This window comes from Rattus norvegicus, chromosome 6 (genome assembly GCF_021556685.1).
Source record: "Rattus norvegicus strain SHRSP/BbbUtx chromosome 6, alternate assembly SHRSP_T2T, whole genome shotgun sequence".
Classification (NCBI taxonomy): Eukaryota; Metazoa; Chordata; class Mammalia; order Rodentia; family Muridae; genus Rattus; species Rattus norvegicus.
The window spans coordinates 81,134,742-81,157,795 of record NC_141539.1 but is presented as its reverse complement, the minus strand read 5'-3'; the positions used below and the strand labels follow the sequence as shown (position 1 = coordinate 81,157,795).

The following is a 23,054-nucleotide window of genomic DNA, read 5'->3' as shown; positions in this document are numbered from 1 at the left end:
TGTGATAGCGACTGCATCATCTGTCGACTTGACTAGATGAGCTGTTTGATCAAGGAATGTATCCTGAGGATGTATTTGGGTAGGTCAACATCTGAAATCAACAGACTTGGTAAAATGGACTGTCCTCCCTATTAGTGGGACATACAGTCAGTCAGTGGGAGACCTGCTGAACCAAACAAAAGCCTGAGAACTGCAAAGAGAAAACTGCCTGACGGCCTTCAGCCTGGAACAGTCTTCACGCCTTATGTCAGTTGTGTTTGCAGTCAAGGATACTAGACTTCAAACTCAGAAGTACACCTCAAAGATCCACGGTCCTAAAAACTACAGACTGGGGATGGAACTGTACTACAGGGTCTCCTTACTTATCAGGGGACTGCAAATTATGTGACTTGTCAGCCTTCATAAAACCAAATGTCAATTCCTTACACTAACTCATCCCACACATTCATTCAAATTCATTCATTCATTCCTCTATCACCCCTCCCCTCTCTGAGCAACCCTAATAGTCATGTAAAGCCATCAAATTAAGAAAAAATAAACATCTGGTATTCTACATTTTCAAAATGTGCAAGGAAAATGAACACATGCCACTTTGAATGGTGCAGTAGCCTTCAATGTAAGTTACAAATAACACTTGAGAATACATGACATGGCACCAGTGATTTAAAAAAAAAAAAAAAACTTTAAAACTGGTATTATTTTCAGAGGGCTAATCATATACCAGGACTTTATAAAATATCCTGAAACGTTTTGCCCCAAGCCAAACTAAACTAAGTCACTTAATCTAGAACAGAACAGACTAGAAAAACAGAGTCAGCTTATAGAATAGTTTCTTGGGGAACAAACAGCCTGTTTTCTTAAGATTCATGTGAGTGCCAAGTTCTGATGCAATGGCATACTCCTGCACACAAAAGCTTACCTTGCCACATAATCAACTGAAGTTCTTGGCACAGCAAAGGTAAAAAGCATTAGAGTAAGTCAAATCAATCTCTAATGACAATTGTTAAGCACAGCCACTTGAAATCAAGTAAAACAGTTACCAGAGAAATCCTTCTAAAATAAATTTTAAAAACTAAGCGTATATAGTATCCAAATATTCTATATCACAATAATAACTAGCTTTTTCTCACTGAAAAAAATCAATTTAATAAGACTCCATAGTTTTTAAAGTTTAACTATACACAGTAACAAAGAAAGACATTAATAGTGGCATGCATATGAGAATAGCTATGGTGCTAACTAATACCAAGAGTCTTGAACACATGAACAGTAATTGACAGTGTTTAGTTAAGCAATTCCCAATGACTGCAGAACCAACTTATTTCTAACAAGCAATGGTACATGTAAACTATGCATTTTAATCTATTAATTGTAAAGCTTCTCAATTATGGAATACAAATATTAGAAACAAGGTTTAAATATACTAAAATAAATGTCTGGATTATAGCTCGAATTTCTTATATATCAACAAGTTTGCATTCATTTTTCTGAGAAACTACAACAATCTCAAGTAATTTTTAGAGTTAACTTAATAAACTAACCAACCTTTCTATTAATGAAAAGTATATATATGATCCCAAAATCGTTATTCTATAGTTAAGATAAAAATTCAGTATGACAATGAAAACCATAAGAAGCCAAACTATAAATCTTTCCTTGAAGAAAAAAATTTGATTGCAAATTAAATTTGTTATGTTATCTCTGTTTTACCAAACTATAAAGAGTTTCTCAGGATACAGATGTACACATTCAACCCCCAAGACCTCTCAGCCACTGGATTACCAACCAGGCAACACACACTGCAGAGAACTCCCAGGTCTGGGTTCACTCAAAGAAGATGCACCTAACCCTCAAGAGACTGGAGGCCCCAGGGAGTTTAGAGGTCTGGTGGGGTGGTGGGTTGAGTGGGAACATCCTCATGGAGACAGGGGGAGCAGGGAGGAGGTATGAGATGTGGAACAGTCAGAGGGTGGACCAGGAGGGGAATAAAATCTGGAGTGAAGAAAGAAAGAAAAAAGAAAGAAAGGAAGGAAGGAAGGAAAGGAAAGGAAAGGAAAAGAAAGGAAAGGAAAGGAAAGGAAGAAAAAAGGAAGGAAGGAAAGAAAGATATATACATTTAATCAGAATTTATTTTTTTCAAAAACTATCTCAAGTGCTCGCTTCGGCAGCACATATACTAGAATTGGAACAATACAGAGAAGATGGATGACACGCAAATTCATGAAGTGTTCCATATTAAAAAAAAAACTATCTCAAATTAGAAAATTAACTGAATTTAAAATATTACCTACAATATTAAGGAATACAATTGTACAGCATCAAGAAAAGAGACTGGAAGCCCAGGAAATTTAGTGAGAGGTCTGGTGGGGTGGGTGGGGTGAGGACATCCTTGTGGAGATGGGAGGCGTAGTGGTTAAGGGGGCATAGGGGATGGGGGTGGCAGTATGGGATGTGGAAGAGTCGAGTGCTAGGAGGAGAATAAAATCTGGAGTGTATACATAAATAATAAATATAATTTAAGAAACTGATTTTTATAGTCATAAAAAGGTATTAAATAAATTAATTAATTAATATGCTATTTTTCAATTTAAAAAAGAATATTACATCTTTCAGGAAATTTTAATTCATATGATGTGCAATTTATAAAATATAATAATTGCTATAAAATACTTTCTTGTCTTAATGACATTTTGAGTTTTGTAAGAAAATCACTTATAAAATTACAAATAAGGAAGCAGAAAATAAATTTTACCCTGTCTTAAGTATTGAAACTATTTCAAAATCAAGCAAAGATTTATATGTTTCCTGACAGATTTCTCAGCTCTATTATTCTAGAGAAAGAAGAAAATAAGAGGAGACAGGAGCAAGACAGAAGAATGTGGGGATGTGAATCATAAAAAGTGTTTAGTTAACATGGCCATAAAGGATGATTTTTTTTTTTATTTATCCACTTTACATTCTGTTCAGTATTCCCCTCCCTTTCTCCTGAGCGAGTGGGGGGCCCCTGGATATCCCTCCACCCTGATTCATCAAGTGTCTGTGAGGGTAGCTGCATCCTCTCCCACTGAGGCCACACAAGGCAGACCAGCTAGAACGTATGCCACACAGAGGCAGCAGTTTTTGTGATAGCCCCACTCCATGTTGATTATGAAAGATGTGTAATGTCTGTGAATTGGCATTAAAAGTTTTGAAGCACCATTGAATAAAGTGATGTGAATTAGTTTGTTATTCATATATTCAAAAAAAGAAATGTTTAAGTTATTAACAATAGTCTAGTGCATATGACAAATAGGGTAGATATACTTTGTCACCTTTAGCAAGCATCTCTCTCACTGTTCTCTTCATTGTTCTGTTGCTGTGAAGAGATATCATGACCTTGGCAACTCCTGTATAGGAGGGCATTTAATTGGGGGCTTGCTTACAGTTTCAGAGTCTTACCCATTATTACCATGGGTAATAGGCAGTGTGGTGTTAGAGAAGTAGCTAAGAACTACACCTGATCCAAAGCCAAGAGATTGGGTCTGGTGTGGACTTCATAAGACCTCAAAACCTCAAATACTGCTACTCCCTGATGACTAAGCATTATATAAGCCTGTGGGAGCCATTCTCACTCAAACCACCACATTCACCAAATTGCTAAGAGGCCACATGCTACACCTTGAAGCAGCACCTTAATTACTTATAGTACAAGTCATCAAGTTTATTATCTGTTCAACTCATGACTTTATGAATCCAAAATATTTCATATTATATTTTAAGGGCATCCCCACTGTAGATGGATCCTTTTTATAGAACCATATATTTCTTAAATATGTACAGTAATTGTTAACTAATAGAATTAATGGCTTTTAGAGAGGAATCATATATATATAGTGATAAGGACTATACTGTTCTGCTTCAAAATTTCAAACCTTTTTATCAATTGATAGATATTAACTTATACAAAAAATAACAAATCTAGGCAACAAAAATAAGTAAATTCTATAACTCACTGCAATATTTATAGAAAGTAGATGTGGCAACTCATTAGGTTGACATAGAACTGACATATATCCAAGGTCTACTATATTCCAGGCTACAGAGTGGTGCCCTGTCACCAAAACTTAATAATTGTAAAAATTCATTTATAAGCATACACACTACTGTTTATTAAGCAAGACCGAGTTTTAAAAGGATCATCTTTTAGGCAGTGCCTCTAGATACCGGCAGACTATGACACCATGACTCTATATTCAAGAACCTTCATAAGAATCCTTACTGCTGACACATGAATGAAGAGGGAAGCCTTTGAAAGAAACCAATTACTATACTTCAGCATATTCTCAGATAGCAGCAGAGAACCATACTCTGTCTAATGTAAATGTCAATACATCACTTTTTTAGATGATAAGCTGTGGGACCATGAAAGGCTCTGCTGTGGGGAGCCATGGAGGAGGCCTTCACCTACAGAGCTGCCACCTAGTCTCCTGTAGAAGGCCTCTCTGTGCTCCCAGCCACAACTGCCACCAAGCCCAAGCCTGCAGTCAAGCTGGACCAGCTGGAGATTCCCCCTTTTTCCCCCCGGCCTTGGGCTAGATCCAGCTCTTGGACCCCCACTCTGTTCTCAGCTCTTCTGCATTTCCAGCACTGTATACATGTTCAAGAGCCTGGAAACCAAATGGTCCTGGCCTTGTTAGGTCTCGAAGGCCCAGGACTCCCAAGCTAGCTCTGGCTGTCCCGTTCACCTCAGACTGCACTTTCCCACACCCTCCCGGCGACAGCATGGGGTAAGCTCAGTCAACTTTCAAGTCCTGCCTCCCCAAGCAGCCATGCCCTGTGGAGAACAGACTCAGGACCAACAACTCTACAATAAGCAAGCTTGTCCTGGGCCTAGTCAGAAACTGTACCTATCATCAAAGGTCACCAAGCAATTCTGAGATCATAAAATTTCACCATGTCCTGGATCTGTCAATCATTCAAATAAGGCCATTATATGGGCTACTGTGCTTTGTCCCTTGAGGGCTTCCGTTAGAAGTTCAGTCCCCATTGTAGTGAGGTGGAAGGCAATGGAAACTTTAAGAGGCAGGGCCCAGTGGGAGTTTTTTAGGTCATTAAGGGTCTACCTTAGAAAAATAATGCTTATTTCTTAGCATGAATTATAGAAAAAACAACCTGACTCCTCCCAACTCTTTTTGGCTTCCTGTTTCACAAAGGTCACTCATTGCTGCACGTGCTCTTGAAACTGTGGTGTCATCTACCATGAGGTAGTACAGGCAAGAGGACTGTATGCAGAACTAGTACAGTACTATCTGGAATACCCGCCTCTAAAAATTGTTATTCTTTTATTTTATTTCTTTCTTTTCTATTTTTTGTAATTTTTAAAATTTATTTCATTTTTTAATTAATTCACTTATTACTTTACATCCCTATTGAAGTTTCCCCTCCCCAATTCCCATCTCTTTCTCCTCAAAGAATGAGAAACCGCCCATGGATATCAACCTGCCTTGACATTGGACAACAGGAAAACTGAAGCCAATCAAGAAAAGCCTCTATAGCCTTCTAGAACTAGCACATAAGCAGTGCTATTTCCTTAAGCAAGAAATGATAGATAGGGTATTTACAGAAAACTAGAACTGAAGGCTATAAACATGAGCTTTTGATTCCCTTTTGCCACAGAACCAATCTTTTACTATTAACCACAATGCCTACTGTAAGGACAGTAATGTCTTTGAAAATCTGTCAAGTACAGCTCTCAGTCAGTAAAACTGTGGTGGGTGATAGTAAAGACGAATGCACAATGAGCCTTTGGAGAATATCTGAGAATTCAACAGTTTTTACCCTAATTCCAAAATTACAAAAATATTCAACAAAAAGAAAATTATACATTAATTGCAAAAAATAATCTCAGATACTTACAAGCCAAATCTAAGAACAGTTCAAAAAGATTATCCATCATGATCAAGTTAGCTTCTTCCCAGAGATGGGGGCATGATGCTTCAACATGTATAAATCAATAACCATAAAACACCACATAAAGAGAATAAAAGTAAAAAAAAAAAGACTAATTAGATGTAGAAATCATCTAGATGCAGAAAAAGCATTTGATAAAATCTAACATCCTTTCATGATAAAAGTCCTGGAGAAATCAGAGATACAAGAGACATATCTCAACATAATAAAGACAATTTACAACAAGCTAACAGTCAAATCAAGAGAGAGAGAAACTCAAAGCATTTCCACTAAAATCAGAAACAATGCAAGGTTGTCCACTCTCAACACCTATTCAAATGTAGTACTTGAAATGTTAACTAGAGCAATAAGACAACTGAAGGGGATCAATGGAATACAGATAGGAAAGAAGTCAAAGAATCCTTATTTGCAAGTGATACAATTTTTTACATAAAAGACCCTAAAACTCCACAGGAAACTATAGCTAATAAGCACTTTCAGCAAAGGATATAAAATTAACACACAAAATTCAGTAGCCTTGCTAAATACAAACAACAAACATACTAAGAAGTAAATCATGGAAATACTACCATTCACTACAACCTCAAAAAAATATTTTGGAATAATTATGACCAAGCAAATGTAAGAGTCGATTAATAAAAGCTTTAAGATGTCAAGAGAGAAACTGAAGGAAAAAAATTGAAGATGGAAAGATCTCCTGCCTATGCTCTTGGATAGGTAGGATTAATATCATGAAAATGGCCATCACAAAAAAGCAATCTACAGATTCAATTAGTTCCCATTAAAATTCCAATTCAATTCTTCAAAGAAGTTGAAAAAAGTCAATTTCACATGGAAACATACTAAAAAAAAAAAAAATCCAGGATAGCTATAACAATCCTAAATAATAATAGAATGATTGGATGTATCCAGAGTTAGAGTTGTATTATAGACCTACAGTAATAAAAGACATGTTGACTAATGGAATTGAATTGAGGACCCAGACATAATTCCATACATCTATAGAAACCTGATTTTTTTTTTTTACAAAGAAGCCAAAAATACACCATAGAGAAAAGATAGTATCTTCAACAAATAGTGCTGCTCAAACTGGATGGCTGCATACAGAAGAATGCAAATAGATCCATAACAATAGCCCTGCACAAAACTCACTCACAAGTATCAAGGACCTTAACATAAGAACAGACAGTCTGAATCTCAGAGAAGTGAAAGAAGCAGACTTGAAGTTATTGGCACAGGAAAGGACTTTCTGAATAGAATACCAGACCAACACTTAAAAAATGAAACTTCATGAAGCTACTGTATGGCAAAAGACACCATCGTTTGAGCGAAAAAGAAGCCTACAGAATGAGGGAGAAAAAACTAACAATTATACATCGTATAGAGTATTAATATTCAGACTATTTAAAGAACTAAAATTCTGGGGGTTGGGGATTTAGCTCAGTGGTAGAGTGCTTGCCTAGCAAGCGCAAGGCCCTGGGTTCGGTCCCCAGCTCCAAAAAAAAAAAAAAAAAAAAAAAAAAAAAGAACTAAAATTCTGAACATCAAAAGAATAATAGTAATAATAATACAATTTTAAAATGGGGTATATCACAAAACAGAGTTTTCAAAAAAATGAAAGAAAAATGACTGAGACACCCTTAACGAAATACTTAACACCTTTAGACATCAGAGAAATGCATGTTAAAACTATTTTGAGATTTCATTTTATCCCACTCAGAATGGCCAAGATCAATAAAACCAAATAAGATAGCACATGCTAGGGAGGATGTAAGAAAAAGGGAATGTGTGTTCTTTACTATTCAGAGTACAAACCAGTACTGCCACTATGGAAATCAGTGGAGTGGTTCCACAAAAAGCTGAAAATCCATCTACCTTATGATTCATCTAGACCATCCTTGGGCACATATCCACTGTACATCTTATTCAGAAAACTTACCCATCCATGTTCATTGCTGCTCTATTTCTAATAGCTAGAGATGGAAATAACCTAGGTCTTCATGAACTACTGACTAAATAATGAAAACATAATGCATTTACAGAATGGAATATTAATCACCTGTTAAGATAAGTTACAAGATTTTCAGGTTTTCTCATATATGTGGATGTTAGCTTTTAAGTTTTAGATATGTGTGTTTCAATCAGAATATTGACAGGGGTTAGGTACCTAGTAAGAGATCAGATGGGAAAGAAGGAGAATAGAAGAAAGATAGTGTTGTGGAGAGATAGGCAGTAAACTGGAATAAGAGATCTAAATGGAGAAGGAAATAGTAAAGTAAAGTAGGGAATATAGAGCAGGACATTAACACTAAGGGGCTTTTAAAAAAGAAATCCTTCCGGGTCTAGAGAGATGGCTCAGCAGTTAGGAGCACTAACTGCTATTCCAGAGGTCCTGAGTTCAATTCCCAGCATGGTGGATCACAACCACCTGTAATGAGATCCAGTGCTGTCTTCTGGTGTGTCTGAAGACAGCTACTGTGTACTCATATAATTAAAATAAACAAACAAACAAAAAAGGAATCCTTCCACCATAGAAGCTTCCAAACACACATATATGAAAGGTATTTAAATGGGGTCACCATATAATGGAGAGGCAATGCCCCAACAAGACATCAATGTCACCAATTAAAACTTTCAGTGTTAGGAATGGTTCAAGTTTGCTGAATTGCTGGCCGAAAGGGTCTCATAGACACTCTTCCCTAACTGCAGACTATAACCAAGGCTATGCCAAGGCTACTGGTTACTCTTTACAACTCGATGGTAAGGCCTTTCTGAAGACACCACTTACTTATGTCATTGAACACAGAGAAATTGAGCTGGTACCCTATAGCATGAAGGTCTTAATTACTCTGCTTTATGTTCCTGGTGGGTGGCACTTCCAGCCACCTGCCCACAGCTCTTTGGACCCACAAATGAAAGACACACACCCTACTCTTTTTTGAAATGCCTTGGTGCTAAAAGGATGGGCAGTTCTAACATCATGTTTCCCTCAGGTACTCCTGGCTCAATACCTTCTAAACCTACCTTTAACTTCGCTGCTCTGTTACCTTCTGTGAGGCCCAGGGGTCTATAGCTGCCCAAGACACTTCTGGGCAGCCTTTCTAGGGGCTGCTTTCCCTTCCAACTACATCATAAATATCTTCCCTCTGCAGCTCTAAATGTCATCCATCTCTCTCCCCAGAGTCTTGGCGACTCTCTTTCTCCCTCCACCCAACCCCCTACCCCGACTCCAAAGTTCTAGCCTGCACAACTCTTAAGTGTTCTGTCCCGGATCCCTTTACCTAGCCATTGGCCGCTGATCTCTTTATTCATTGATCAAAAACCTATTGGGGACAAGAACCTTTAGCATTTGGACACAGATTCTTGATTGAATCAAGCATTAGAACCAGTCTTTGTATCCAACTAAAAGTTTCGGCCGTAATGACGAGTGTCCATGATGTTGTAAGGTGCTCTGGATCCTACTAGAGGAGATGAGTCATCAACAATATCACCCAGCTCAAGACAACATTCCTGTAAGACATTCTGCTATCATAGTGTTCCCTATCCTGGCATCATACTCGAAACCACTAAGTGGCCAAGAACCTCAGACTAGATAGGTCCTAGTCCCTAGGCTAAGACCTACTACCATTACTCTACTCTAGGAACATAAAAATAAAGTGACTCCTAACAACATATCGCTATGCCCATATGTCAGAACATTACCCAACTCCCTTCACAGAGCCTTCTTTTTGCATGGTAATTAACACAAAGACCCACCAACTGGACAACATGAGGAAAGCACGAGGTTTGGTGGCATCCAGCCCTAAATGGGATGTTGTCAAATCCATTTTCTCCATCAAGGCTCAGGAATCTATGAACAAAAGTTAGGAGAAAGATTTTAAGGGCCAGGAGTAGTGGGTGACTTCTAGGACTCCAAAGAAACAGCATCTTCCAAACACAAAAGGAGTGATTCACATCATATACACTCACAGAAACAGACAACATATACAAGATTTTCACAGATGCAAACCAACAAAACTCCCAGCACTGAGAAAGGACATGGGTCTACTTGCAATTGATACCTGATGGGTATGACACTGGGTATATCAACTACACTCCTGATTAGGCCCAATGCCTAGAAATAATTGGCCAACAACAGACTTGTAGATTTTTTTCTTTTTTTCTTTTTTGTTGTTGCTTTGGTTTTATTCCTGTTTAAATATATGTATATGTGTTTATGTGTGTGCACATACATATTTTTTGTTTGGTTTGGTATTTGAAGAGAATTTTTTTCCATGAGAATGAACAAGAAAGCATGATGTTAGATGGATAGGAAGGTAGGGACTCTCTAAAAGGAATTAGGATGATTATGAACAAGATATAAGAAAAAATGTAAGAAAGTTTTACAGCATTTCCCACTGTGATGGTTTGTACATGCTCGGCCTAAGGGTTGGCACTTTTAGAAAGTGTGGCCCTATTGGAGTAATTGTGGCCTTGTTGGAGTAGGCGTATCACTGTGAGCGTGGGCTTTAATCCTAGCTGCCTCATCCTAGCTGCCTGGAGGTCAGTCTTCTACTGGCAGCCTTCAGATGAAGATGCAGAACTCTCAGCTCCTCCTGCACCAGGCCTGCAGGGATGCTGCCATTCTTCCTTGATGATAATGGACTGAACCTCTGAACCTGTAAGCCAGTCCCAAGGAAATGTTGGCCTTGGTCATGGTGTCTGTTCACAGGAGTAAAACTCTAAGACAGAAGTTGGTACCAGGGACGGGGTATTACTGTGATAGGCCTGACCATGCTTTTGTCTGAAAGAATGAGGATTTGGGGACTTTGGATTTGGAAAACAGTGGAACGTTTTAAATGGGGCTTACCAGATATCCTAATACGAATATGAAAGACTTTGTTGCTGAGATTAATTTGTACTGTGCAGACGTAGCCCAAGATGTTTCAATGGAGAAGAATTTCATTATGTGGCCTAGAGACTATTTTTGTGGTATTTTGGTGAAGAATGTGGCTACTTTTTGCCCTTGTCTGAAGAATCTACCTGAGTCAAAGGCAGAAAGGAAAAATATAAAATATATGGTTCGAGTATTAAATGGGCACCAGGAAATGAAATGTGAGCTGAATCTATGTTCAAGGAGACAACATATTAAAGGAATCTGGGGACAAGATCCCATCCAGCTAAATTTAAATTCACCCATAGTGGTACACACTTTAATCCAAGAAGACAAAGCCAAATGGATCTCTGAAGGCAAGGTCAGCCTAGGACAAAGCAGGTTCTAGGTGAAGAAAAGCTTAAATCCAGGCATGGTGGTACAAACTTTTAATCCCAGGATTACAGGAGACAGAGCCTTGCAGATCTCTGAGTTCAAGGTCAAGTTCCAGGAAAGCCAAGTTCAGACAGTGAGGAAGTTGGAAAACAGAAAGCTGGGAATAGAATCGTGGGGGTCATGTTCCAACCTCAGCAAGTAGTAGAGCACTGCAGCTTCAGCTATCTGGCTCTGGCTTTAGACTGAAAAACAGAAGGGACTACTGGGACAATTGATGCTGGTCAGCTGGAGCTAATAAATGAGTGATGATTAAGAAGAGACCAATACCACTGAGGTGAAATCTTCTGGGAAGTGTTTTCTAACAGCACAAAGAGCCTGTGTTCCAGAGTTAGCCAAGGTTATAACTCTTGCTACAGTTGTAGTTGGTAATGTCTAAGACTCACCCAGGTGGTACTGGCTTTGAAAGCATAAATGGAGCAGCTGAGGCTTGGCACAATGAGAGGCCGTGAAAGGCCATGGGTGAAGGTGCAGACTCAGTTGTTGGTAACAGCCCAGGATTGAAGGGGTGATGCAAAGGATTTGAGGCTTGGCACCAATGAAGAGAGCCTATGAAAGGTGAAGCCTAGTTGCAACAGAAGACCCCAGTGTATTGGAAATGCCAGTACCATGGGATGATCATCAAGAACAGCAGCAGCAGTGGAGTGGATCGACCTGAGCTGAGAGTGCTACTGAGGGCAGAGCTGAAGAAGTGACACCAGCCCTTTGGAGGAGCCCAGAAGATCATGTGTGGATCCCAGACACTGAAACAAGAAGCTGTAACACTGAAGTTGCCTTGGAGACCCCAAGATGCTCAAGATGCCAGAGCCATGGGCTATCTGCTGAGAAACAGGAACCGGATATAGATCTCTCCTGAGAGACACAGCAAGAATACAGCAAATACATAGGCAAATGCCAGCAGCAAACCACTGAACTGAGAATGGGACCCCCGTTGAAGGAATCAGAGAAAGGACTGAAAGAGCTTGAAGGGGTTCGAGACCCCATATGAACAACAATGCCAACCAACCAGAGCTTCCAGGGACTAAGCCACTACCCAAAGACTATACATGGACTGACCCTGGGCTCCAACCTCATAGGTAGCAATGCATGGCCAAGTAAGAGCACCAGTGGAAGGGGAAGCCCTTGGTCCTGCCAAGACTGAACCACGAGTGAACGTAATTGTTGGGGGAAGGGCGGTAATGGGGGGAGTATGGTGAGGGGAACACCCATATAGAGGGGGAGGGAGAGGGGTTAGGGGGATGTTTGCCCGGAAACCGGGAAAGGGAATACCATTCGAAATGTAAATAAGAAATACTCAAGTTAATAAAAAATAAATAAATAAATAAATAAATGATCACATTACCAGCTATTAGGAAAACCCAAATAAAATTATAAGACAGGCTGGAGAGATGGTTCAGCAGTCAAGAGCAATGTCTGCTCTTCCAGAAGTCATAAGATCAACTCCCAGCAACCACATAGTGGCTCTCAACCATCTGTAATGGGATCTGATGCCCTCTTCTGGAGCTACATAAAGACAACTACACATTACTCACATACATAAAATAAATAAATCTTTAAATAAAATTATAAGATATTACTCATAGACAAACATTAAATGACTGACATTAAAAAAACAAAACAAGGGCTGGAGAGATGGCTCAGTGGTTAAGAGCACCCGACTGCTCTTCCAGAGGTCCTGAGTTCAATTCCCAGCAACCACATGGTGGCTCCCAGCCATCTGTAAAGGGATCTGATGCTCTCTTCTGGTGTATCTGAAGACAGCTACAGTGTACTTATATATAATAAATGAATAAATCCTTAAAAAAAAAAAAAGAGAGAAGTCACCCACCAGTTGCAATCTTGGTCAGTGCAAATCTATAAAAAAAGAAAAAAAAAAAGCATTTGAAAAAATTGTGAGAAAAATCAAAACTTTAAAGCTGCTGGTGGAAATGTAAAGTTACACAAAAACCCAGATAATATTGCAAGTCTGCTTATAGGAAATACTTCAAAAGGAAAATATTATTAGCTCTCTGCTCCAAAACCCCGTAGGAGAGAGACCTCACCGCCTGGTCAGGTGGGCACTCCTGAGGCTGCAGAGCAGAAGAGACCACCAACACTGCCCACCCCTGCCCACATCCCTGGCCCAAGAGGAAACTGTATAAGGCCTCTGGGTTCCCGTGGGGGAGGGCCCAGGAGCGGCAGAACCCCTACGCCTGAGACACCGCCGGAACCTGAAGGAACAGACCGGATAAACAGTTCTCTGCACCCAAATCCTGTGGGAGGGAGAGCTAAACCTTCAGAGAGGCAGACACGCCTGGGAAACCAGAAAAGACTGCACACTGCACACATCTCAGATGCCAGAGGAAAACACCAAACGCCATCTGGAACCCTGGTGCACTGAAGCTCCCGGAAACGGCGGCACAGATCTTCCTGATTGCTGCTGACTCAGAGAGCTCGAGTGCAGCACCCCTCGAGCGAACTTGAGCCTCGGGACCACAGGTAAGACCAACTTTTCTGCTGCAAGTGACCTCCCTGGTGCACTCAAGACACTGGCCCACAGGAACAGCTGAAGAGCTGTAGATAGGAAAAACTACACGCCCGAAAGCAGAACACTCTGTCCCCATAACTGGCTGAAAGAAAACAGGAAAACAGGTCTACAGCACTCCTGACACACAGGCTTATAGGACAGTCTAGCCACTGTCAGAAATAGCAGAACAAAGTAACACTAGAAATAATCTGATGGTGAGAGGCAAGCGCAGGAACCCAAGCAACAGAAACCAAGACTACATGGCACCATCGGAGCCCAATTCTCCCATCAAAACAAACACACCAGAAAAGCAAGATCTAGTTTCAAAATCATATTTGATCATGATGGTAGAGGACTTCAAGAAAGACGTGAAGAACTCCCTTAGAGAACAAGTAGAAGCCTACAGAGAGGAATCACAAAAATCCCTGAAAGAGGGCTGGAGAGATGGCTCTGGGGTTAAGAGCACCCGACTGCTCTTCCAGAGGTCCTGAGTTCAATTCCCAGCAACCACATGGTGGCTCACAACCATCTGTAAGGAGACCCGATGCCCTCTTCTGGTGTGTCTGAAGACAGCTACAGTGTACTTATATATAATAAATGAATAAATAATAAAATCTTAAAAAAAAAATCCCTGAAAGAATTCCAGGAAATCATAAATAAACAAGTAGAAGCTCATAGAGAGGAGTCACAAAAATCCCTGAAAGAATTCCAGGAAAACACAATCAAACAGTTGGAGGAATTAAAAATGGAAATAGAAGCAATCAAGAAAGAACACATGGAAACAACCCTGGATATAGAAAACCAAAAGAAGAGACAAGGAGCTGTAGATACGAACTTCACCAACAGAATACAAGAGATGGAAGAGAGAATTCTCAGGAGCAGAAGATTCCATAGAAATCATTGACTCAACTGTCAAAGATAATGTAAAGCAGAAAAAGCTACTGGTCCAAAACATACAGGAAATGCAGGACTCAATGAGAAGATCAAACCTAAGGATAATAGGTATAGAAGAGAGTGAAGACTCCCAGCTCAAAGGACCAGTAAATATCTTCAACAAAATCATAGGAGAAAATTTCCCTAACCTAAAAAAAGAGATACCCATAGGCATACAAGAAGCCTACAGAACTCCAAATAGATTGGACCAGAAAAGAAACACCTCCCCTCACATAATAGTCAAAACACCAAACGCACAAAATAAAGAAAGAATATTAAAAGCAGTAAGGGAAAAAGGTTAAGTAACATATGAAGGCAGACCTATCAGAATCACACCAGACTTCTCGCCAGAAACTATGAAGGCCAGAAGATCCTGGACTGATGTCATACAGACCCTAAGAGAACTCAAATGCCAGCCCAGGTTACTGTATCCTGCAAAACTCTCAATTAACATAGATGGAGAAACCAAGATATTGCATGACAAAACCAAATTTACACAATATCTTTCTACAAATCCAGCACTACAAAGGATAATAAATGGTAAAGCCCAACATAAGGAGGCAAGCTATACCCTAGAAGAAGCAAGAAACTAATCATCTTGGCAACAAAACAAAGAGAAGAAAAGCACACAAACAACCTCACATCCAAATATGAATATAACAAGAAGCAATAATCACTATTCCTTAATATCTCTCAACACTAATGGCCTCAACTCCCCAATAAAAAGACATAGATTAACAAACTGGATATGCAACGAGGACCCTGCATTCTGCTGCCTACAGGAAACACACCTCAGAGACAAAGACAGACACTACCTCAGAGTGAAAGGATGGAAAACAACTTTCCAGGCAAATGGTCAGAAGAACCAAGCTGGAGTAGCCATTCTAATATCAAATAAAATCAATTTTCAACTAAAAGTCATAAAAAAGATAATGAAGGACACTTCATATTCATCAAAGGAAAAATCCACCAAGATGAACTCTCAATCCTAAATATCTATGCCCCAAATACAAGGGCACCTACATACGTAAAAGAAACCTTACTAAAGCTCAAAAAACACATTGCACCTCACAAAATAATAGTAGGAGATTTCAACACCCCACTCTCATCAATGGACAGATCATGGAAACAGAAATTAAACAGAGACGTAGACAGACTAAGGGAAGTCATGAACCAAATGGACTTAACAGATATTTATAGAACATTCTATCCTAAAGCAAAAGGATATACCTTCTTCTCAGCTCCTCATGGTACTTTCTCCAAAATTGACCATATAATTGGTCAAAAACCGGGCCTCAACAGGTACAGAAAGATAGAAATAATCCCAAGCGTGCTATCAGACCACCACGGCCTAAAACTGGTCTTCAATAACAATAAGGGAAGAATGCCCACATACACGTGGAAATTGAACAATGCTCTACTCAATGATAACCTGGTCAAGGAAGAAATAAAGAAAGAAATTAAAAACTTTTTAGAATTTAATGAAAATGACGGTACAACATACCCAAACTTATGGGACACAATGAAAGCTGTACTAAGAGGAAAACTCGGGGAGGGGGGAGGGGGATGTTTCCCCGGAAACCGGGAAAGGGAATAACACTCGAAATGTATATAAGAAATACTCAAGTTAATAAAAAAAAAATTCTGTTCTTGGGGTTGGGGAAATAAAAAAAAAAAAAAAAAAAAGAGGAAAACTCATAGCGCTGAGTGCCTGCAGAAAGAAACAGGAAAGAGCATATGTCAGCAGCTTGACAGCACACCTAAAAGCTCTAGAACAAAAAGAAGCAAATACACCCAGGAGGAGTAGAAGGCAGGAAATAATCAAACTCAGAGCTGAAATCAACAAAGTAGAAACAAAAATGACCATAGAAAGAATCAACAGAACCAAAAGTTGGTTCTTTGAGAAAATCAACAAGATAGTAAACCCTTAGCCAGACTAACGAGAGGACACAGAGAGTGTGTCCAAATTAACAAACTCAGAAATGAAAAGGGACACATAACTACAGAATCAGAGGAAATTCCAAAAATCACCAGATCTTACTATAAAAGCCTATATTCAACAAAACTTGAAAATCTACAGGAAATGGACAATTTCCTAAACAGATACCACGTACCGAACTTAAATCAGGAACAGATGAACCAGTTAAACAACCCCATAACTCCTAAGGTAATAGAAGCAGTCATTAAAGGTCTCCCAACCAAAAAGAGCCCAGGTCTAGACGGGATTAGTGCAGAATTCTATCACACCTTCATAGAAGACCTCATACCAATATTATCCAAACTATTCCACAAAATTGAAACAGATGGAGCCCTACCGAATTCCTTCTACGAAGCCACAATTACTCTTATACCTAAACCACACAAAGACCCAACAAAGAAAGAGAACTTCAGACCAATTTCCCTTATGAATATCGACGTAAAATTACTCAATAAAATTCTGGTAAACCGAATCCAAGAGCACATCAAAACAATCATCCACCATGATCAAGTAGGCTTCATCCCAGGCATGCAGGGATGGTTTAATATACGGAAAACCATCAACGTGATCCATTATATAAACAAACTGAAAGAACAGAACCACATGATCATTTCATTAGATGCTGAGAAAGCATTTGACAAAAATTCAACACCCCTTCATGATAAAAGTCCTGGAAAGAATAGGAATTCAAGGCCCATACCTAAACATAGTAAAAGCCATATATACCAAACCAGTTGCTAACATTAAACTAAATGGAGAGAAACTTGAAGCAATCCCACTAAAATCAGGGACTAGACAAGGCTGCCCAATCTCTCCCTACTTATTCAATATAGTTCTTGAAGTTCTAGCCAGAACAATCAGACAACAAAAGGAGGTCAAGGGGATACATATCGGAAAAGAAGAAGTCAAAATATCACTATTTGCAGATGATATGATAGTATATTTAAGTGATCCCAAAAGTTCCACCAGAGAACGACTAAAGCTGATAAACAACTTCAGCAAAGTGGCTGGGTATAAAATTAACTCAAATAAATCAGTAGCCTTCCTCTACACAAAAGAGAAACAAGCCGAGAAAGAAATTAGGGAAACGACACCCTTCATAATAGACCCAAATAATATAAAGTACCTCGGTGTGACTTTAACCAAGCAAGTAAAAGATTTGTACAATAAGAACTTCAAGACTCTGAAGAAAGAAACTGAAGAAGACCTCAGAAGATGGAAAGATCTCCCATGCTCATGGATTGGCAGGATTAATATAATAAAAATGGCCATTTTACCAAAAGCGATCTACAGATTCAATGCAATCCCCATCAAAATACCAATCCAATTCTTCAAAGAGCTAGACAGAACAATTTGCAAATTCATAACAAATAACAAAAAACCCAGGAATAACAAAAAACCCAGGATAGCTAAAACTATCCTCAACAATAAAAGGACTTCAGGGGGAATCACTATCCCTGAACTCAAGCAGTATTACAGAGCAATAGTGATAAAAACTGCGTGGTATTCGTACAGAGACGGACAGATAGACCAATGGAATAGAATTGAAGACCCAGAAATGAACCCACACACCTATGGTCACTTGATTTTTGACAAAGGAGCCAAAACCATCAAATGGAAAAAAGACTGCATTTTCAGCAAATGATGCTGGTTCAACTGGAGGTCAACATGTAGAAGAATGCAGATCGATCCATGCTTATCACCCTGTACAAAGCTTAGGTCCAAGTGGATCAAGGACCTCCACATCAAACCAGACACACTCAAACTAATAGAAGAAAAACTAGGGAAGCATCTGGAACACATGGACACTGGAAAAAATTTCCTGAACAAAACACCAATGGCTTACGCTCTAAGATCAAGAATCGACAAATGGGATCTCATAAAACTGCAAAGCTTCTGTAAGGCAAAGGACACTGTGGTTAGGACAAAACGGCAACCAACAGATTGGGAAAAGATCTTTACCAATCCTACAACAGATAGAGGCCTTATATCCAAAATATACAAAGAACTCAAGAAGTTAGACCGCAGGGAGACAAATAACCCTATTAAAAAATGGGGTTCAGAGCTAAACAAAGAATTCACAGCTGAGGAATGCCGAATGGCTGAGAAACACCTAAAGAAATGTTCAACATCTTTAGTCATAAGGGAAATGCAAATCAAAACAACCCTGAGATTTCACCTCACACCAGTGAGAATGGCTAAGATCAAAAACTCAGGTGACGGCAAATGCTGGCGAGGATGCGGAGAAAGAGGAACACTCCTCCATTGTTGGTGGGGTTGCAGACTGGCACAACCATTCTGGAAATCAGTCTGGAGGTTCCTCAGAAAATTGGACATTGAACTGCCTGAGGATCCAGCTATACCTCTCTTGGGCATATACCTAAAAGATGCCTCAACATATAAAAAAGACACGTGCTCCACTATGTTCATCGCAGCCTTATTTATAATAGCCAGAAGCTGGAAAGAACCCAGATGCCCTTCAACAGAGGAATGGATACAGAAAATGTGGTACATCTACACAATGGAATATTACTCAGCTATCAAAAACAATGACTTTATGAAATTCGTGGGCAAATGGTTGTAACTGGAAAATATCATCCTGAGTGAGCTAACCCAATCACAGAAAGACATACATGGTATGCACTCATTGATAAGTGGCTATTAGCCCAAATGCTTGAATTACCCTAGATGCCTAGAACAAACGAAACTCAAGACAGATGATCAAAATGTGAATGCTTCACTCCTTCTTTAAAAGGGGAACAAGAATATCCTTGGCAGGGAAGAGAGAGGCAAAGATTAAAACAGAGACCAAAGGAACACCCATTCAGAGCCTGCCCCACATGTGGCCCATACATATGCAGCTACCCAATTAGACAAGATGAATGAAGCAAAGAAGTGCAGGCCGACAGGAGCCGGATGTAGATCTCTCCTGAGAGACACGGCCAGAATACAGCAAATACAGAGGTGAATGCCAGCAGCAAACCAGTGAACTGAGAATAGGACCCCCGTTGAAGGAATCAGAGAAAGAACTGGAAGAGCTTGAAGGGGCTCGAGACCCCATATGTACAACAATACCAAGCAACCAGAGCTTCCAGGGACTAAGCCACTACCTAAAGACTATACATGGACTGACCCTGGACTCTGACCTCATAGGTAGCAATGAATATCCTAGTAAGAGCACCAGTGGAAGGGGAAGCCCTGGGTCCTGCTAAGACTGAACCTCCAGTGAACTAGACTGTTGGGGGGATGGCGGCAATGGGGGGAGGGTTGGGAGGGGAACACCCATAAGGAAGGGGAGGGGGGAGGGGGATGTTTGCCCGGAAACCGGGAAAGGGAATAACACTCGAAATGTATATAAGAAATACTCAAGTTAATAAAAAAAAATTAAAAAAAAAAGTTACAGGTACAAAAAAAAAGAAAATATTATTTATAGAAGGGTGTAGACTAGATGTTGTAAGGACTTGGAGAAGAGAAAATTGGGGAAATACTATAGAAACATAGTTTCTGTTTGGGAAGATGAGAAATTGTGGAAATAGACGGTGACTGATATCAATGAACTATATACTTGAAATTCTTTTCATGTGGTCTGTGCCTGGAGCTGACCCTGGGCCATAGCTCTCTGTGCCCAGATTCTGACTGGAGAGAGCTGGTCTCCCAAGAGTGCTGATACACCTGAGAGCACAAGTAAGACTACCTCTTCTGCTCCTAGGGACCTGCCTGGAGCCCTCAGCACACAGGAACCTAGGAGCAGTCTGGGACAGGATTCTTTTCACTTCCCTCTACACCCCTAGCAGCTTTTACCCAAATGCCTTCAGGAAAGAGCTGGTCTCCCAGGAGTGCTGACACACAGACTTACAGGAGTGTCAAGTCACTGTCAGAGACAGCAAGACCAGCTAAAACCAGAGAAAACCAGATGGTGAGAGGCAAGGGCAAGAACCTAAGCAACAGAAACCAAGGCCACTTGGCATCTTCAGAACCCAGTTCTCCCACCACAGCTAGTCCTGGATACCCCAACACAGCAGAAAAGCAAGATCCTGGTTTAAAATCACATCTCATGATGACGTTAGAGGACTTTAAGAAGGATATAAATAGGGGGCTGGAGAGATGGCTCAGCGGTTAAGAGCACCCGACTACTCTTCCAGAGGTCCTGAGTTCAATTCCCAGCAACCACATGGTGGCTCACAACCATCTGTAAAGAGATTCGATGCCCTCTTCTGGTGTAACTGAAGACAGCTACAGTGTACTTATATATAATAAATGAATAATAAATCTTAAAAAAAAAAGAAGGATATAAATAACTCCTTTAAAAAAAAATACAGGAGAACACAGGTAAACAGGTAGAAGCCCTTAAAGAGGAAACACGAAAATTCTTTAAAGAATTACAGGAAAACACAACCAAAGAGGTAAAGGAACTGAAGAAAACCATCCAGGATCTAAAAATGGAAATAGAAACAATAAAGAAATAACAAAGGGAGACAAACATGGAGATAGAAAATCTAGGAAAGAAATCAGGAGTCATAGATGCAAGCATCACCAACAGAATACAAAAGATAAAAGAGAGAATCTAAGGGGCAGAAGATACCACAGAAAATACTGACACAACTGTCAAAGATAATGTAAAACAGAAAAAGTTCCTAGCCCAAAACATCCAGAACACAATGAGAGGATCAAACGTAAGAATAATAGATATAGAAGAGAACAGATTCCCAACATAAAGGGCCAGTAAATATCTTTAACAAAATTTAGAAGAAAACGTTCCTAACCTAAGGAAAGAGATGACCATAAGCATAAAAGAAGCCTACAGAACTCCAAATAGATTGGACCAGAAAAGAAATTTCTCCCATCACATAGTGATCAAAACACCTAATGCACTAAGCAATGAAAGAATATTAAAAGCATTAAGGGGAAAAGATCAAATACCATATAAAGGCAGACCTATCAGAATTACACCAGACTTCACAACAAAAAATAAGAAAGCTAGAAGATACTGGACAGATGTCATCCAGACCCTAACAAAATAAAAATGCCAGTCCACACTAGTATATCCAGCAAAACTCTCCATTACAATAGATGGAAAAACCAAGATATTCCATGGCAAAACCAATTTTATGCAATATACTTCCATAAATCCAGCCCTACAAAAAATAATAGATGGAAAACTCCAACACAAGGAGGGAAACTACACCCTAGAGAAAAAAAGTAATCTCCTTGCAACAACACAAAAAGAAGAGAGAAACACAAACATAATTCTACCTCTAAGAACAGGAAGCAACGATCACTATTAGTTAATATTTCTTAAGATCAATGGACTCAATTCCCCAATAAAAAGACATAGACTAACAGACTGAATACGTAAAGAGGACCCAACATTTTGCTGCACTCAGGAAATACACACCAGAGACAAAAACAGATACTACCTGAGAGTAAAAGGCTGGAAAACTAACTTCCAAGCAAATGGTCCGAAGAAACAAGCTGGAGTAGCCATTCTAAAATCGAATAAAATTGACTTTCAACCAAAAGTAATCAAAAAAGATAAGGTAGGACACTTCATACTCATCAAAGGAAATATCGACCAAGATGAACTTCTATGCTCCAAATACAAGGGCACCCACATTCATAAAAGAAACTTTACTAGAGCTCAAAGCACACATTCCACCTCACACAATAATACTGGGTGACTTCAACACCCCACTATCATCACTGGACAGATCATAGAAATAGAACTAAACAGAGACAAAGTGAAACTAACAGAAGTTATGAAAAAGAAAGTTTTAACAGATACGTATAGAACATTTCATCCTAAAACAAAAGAATATACCTTCTCAGAACCTCATGACACCTTCTCAAAAATTGACCATATAATTGGTCACAAAACAGACCTCAACAGATACAAGACAATAGAAATAATTCCATGCATCCTATCAGATCATCATGTACTATGGCTGGTCTTCAGTAAGAACAATAACGACAGGAAGCCCACATACACATGGAAGCTGAACAACACTCTACTCAATGACAACTTGGTCAAGGAAGAATAAAGAAAGAAATTAAACACTTTTTAGAATTTAATGAAAATGAAGTCACAGCATACCCAAATTTAAGGGACACAATGAAAGCAGGACTAAGAGAAAAAACCATAGCTCTGAGTGCCTCCAAAAAGAAACTGGAAAGAGCATACACTAGCAGCTTGACAGAACACCTAAAAGTTCTAAAAGAAAAAAGAAGCAAATACACCAAAGTGGAGTAGAAAATAATCAAACTCAGGGCTGAAATCAACCAAATAGTAACAAAAAAGAACTCTACAAACAATCAACAAAACCAGGAGCTGGTTCTTTGAGAAAATCAACAAGATAGACAGACACTTAGCCAGACTAAACAGAGGG

General features: G+C 39.5%; 1 protein-coding gene and 1 pseudogene across 1 annotated transcript in view; one reads left to right on the top strand and one right to left on the bottom strand.

Moving 5' to 3' along the window:
• The window catches only part of Mipol1 (mirror-image polydactyly 1), a 335,792-nt gene that overhangs the window by 283,112 nt on the left and 29,626 nt on the right, over positions 1–23,054 (bottom strand).
• On the top strand, positions 2,153–2,240 carry LOC120093310 (U6 spliceosomal RNA; annotated as a pseudogene).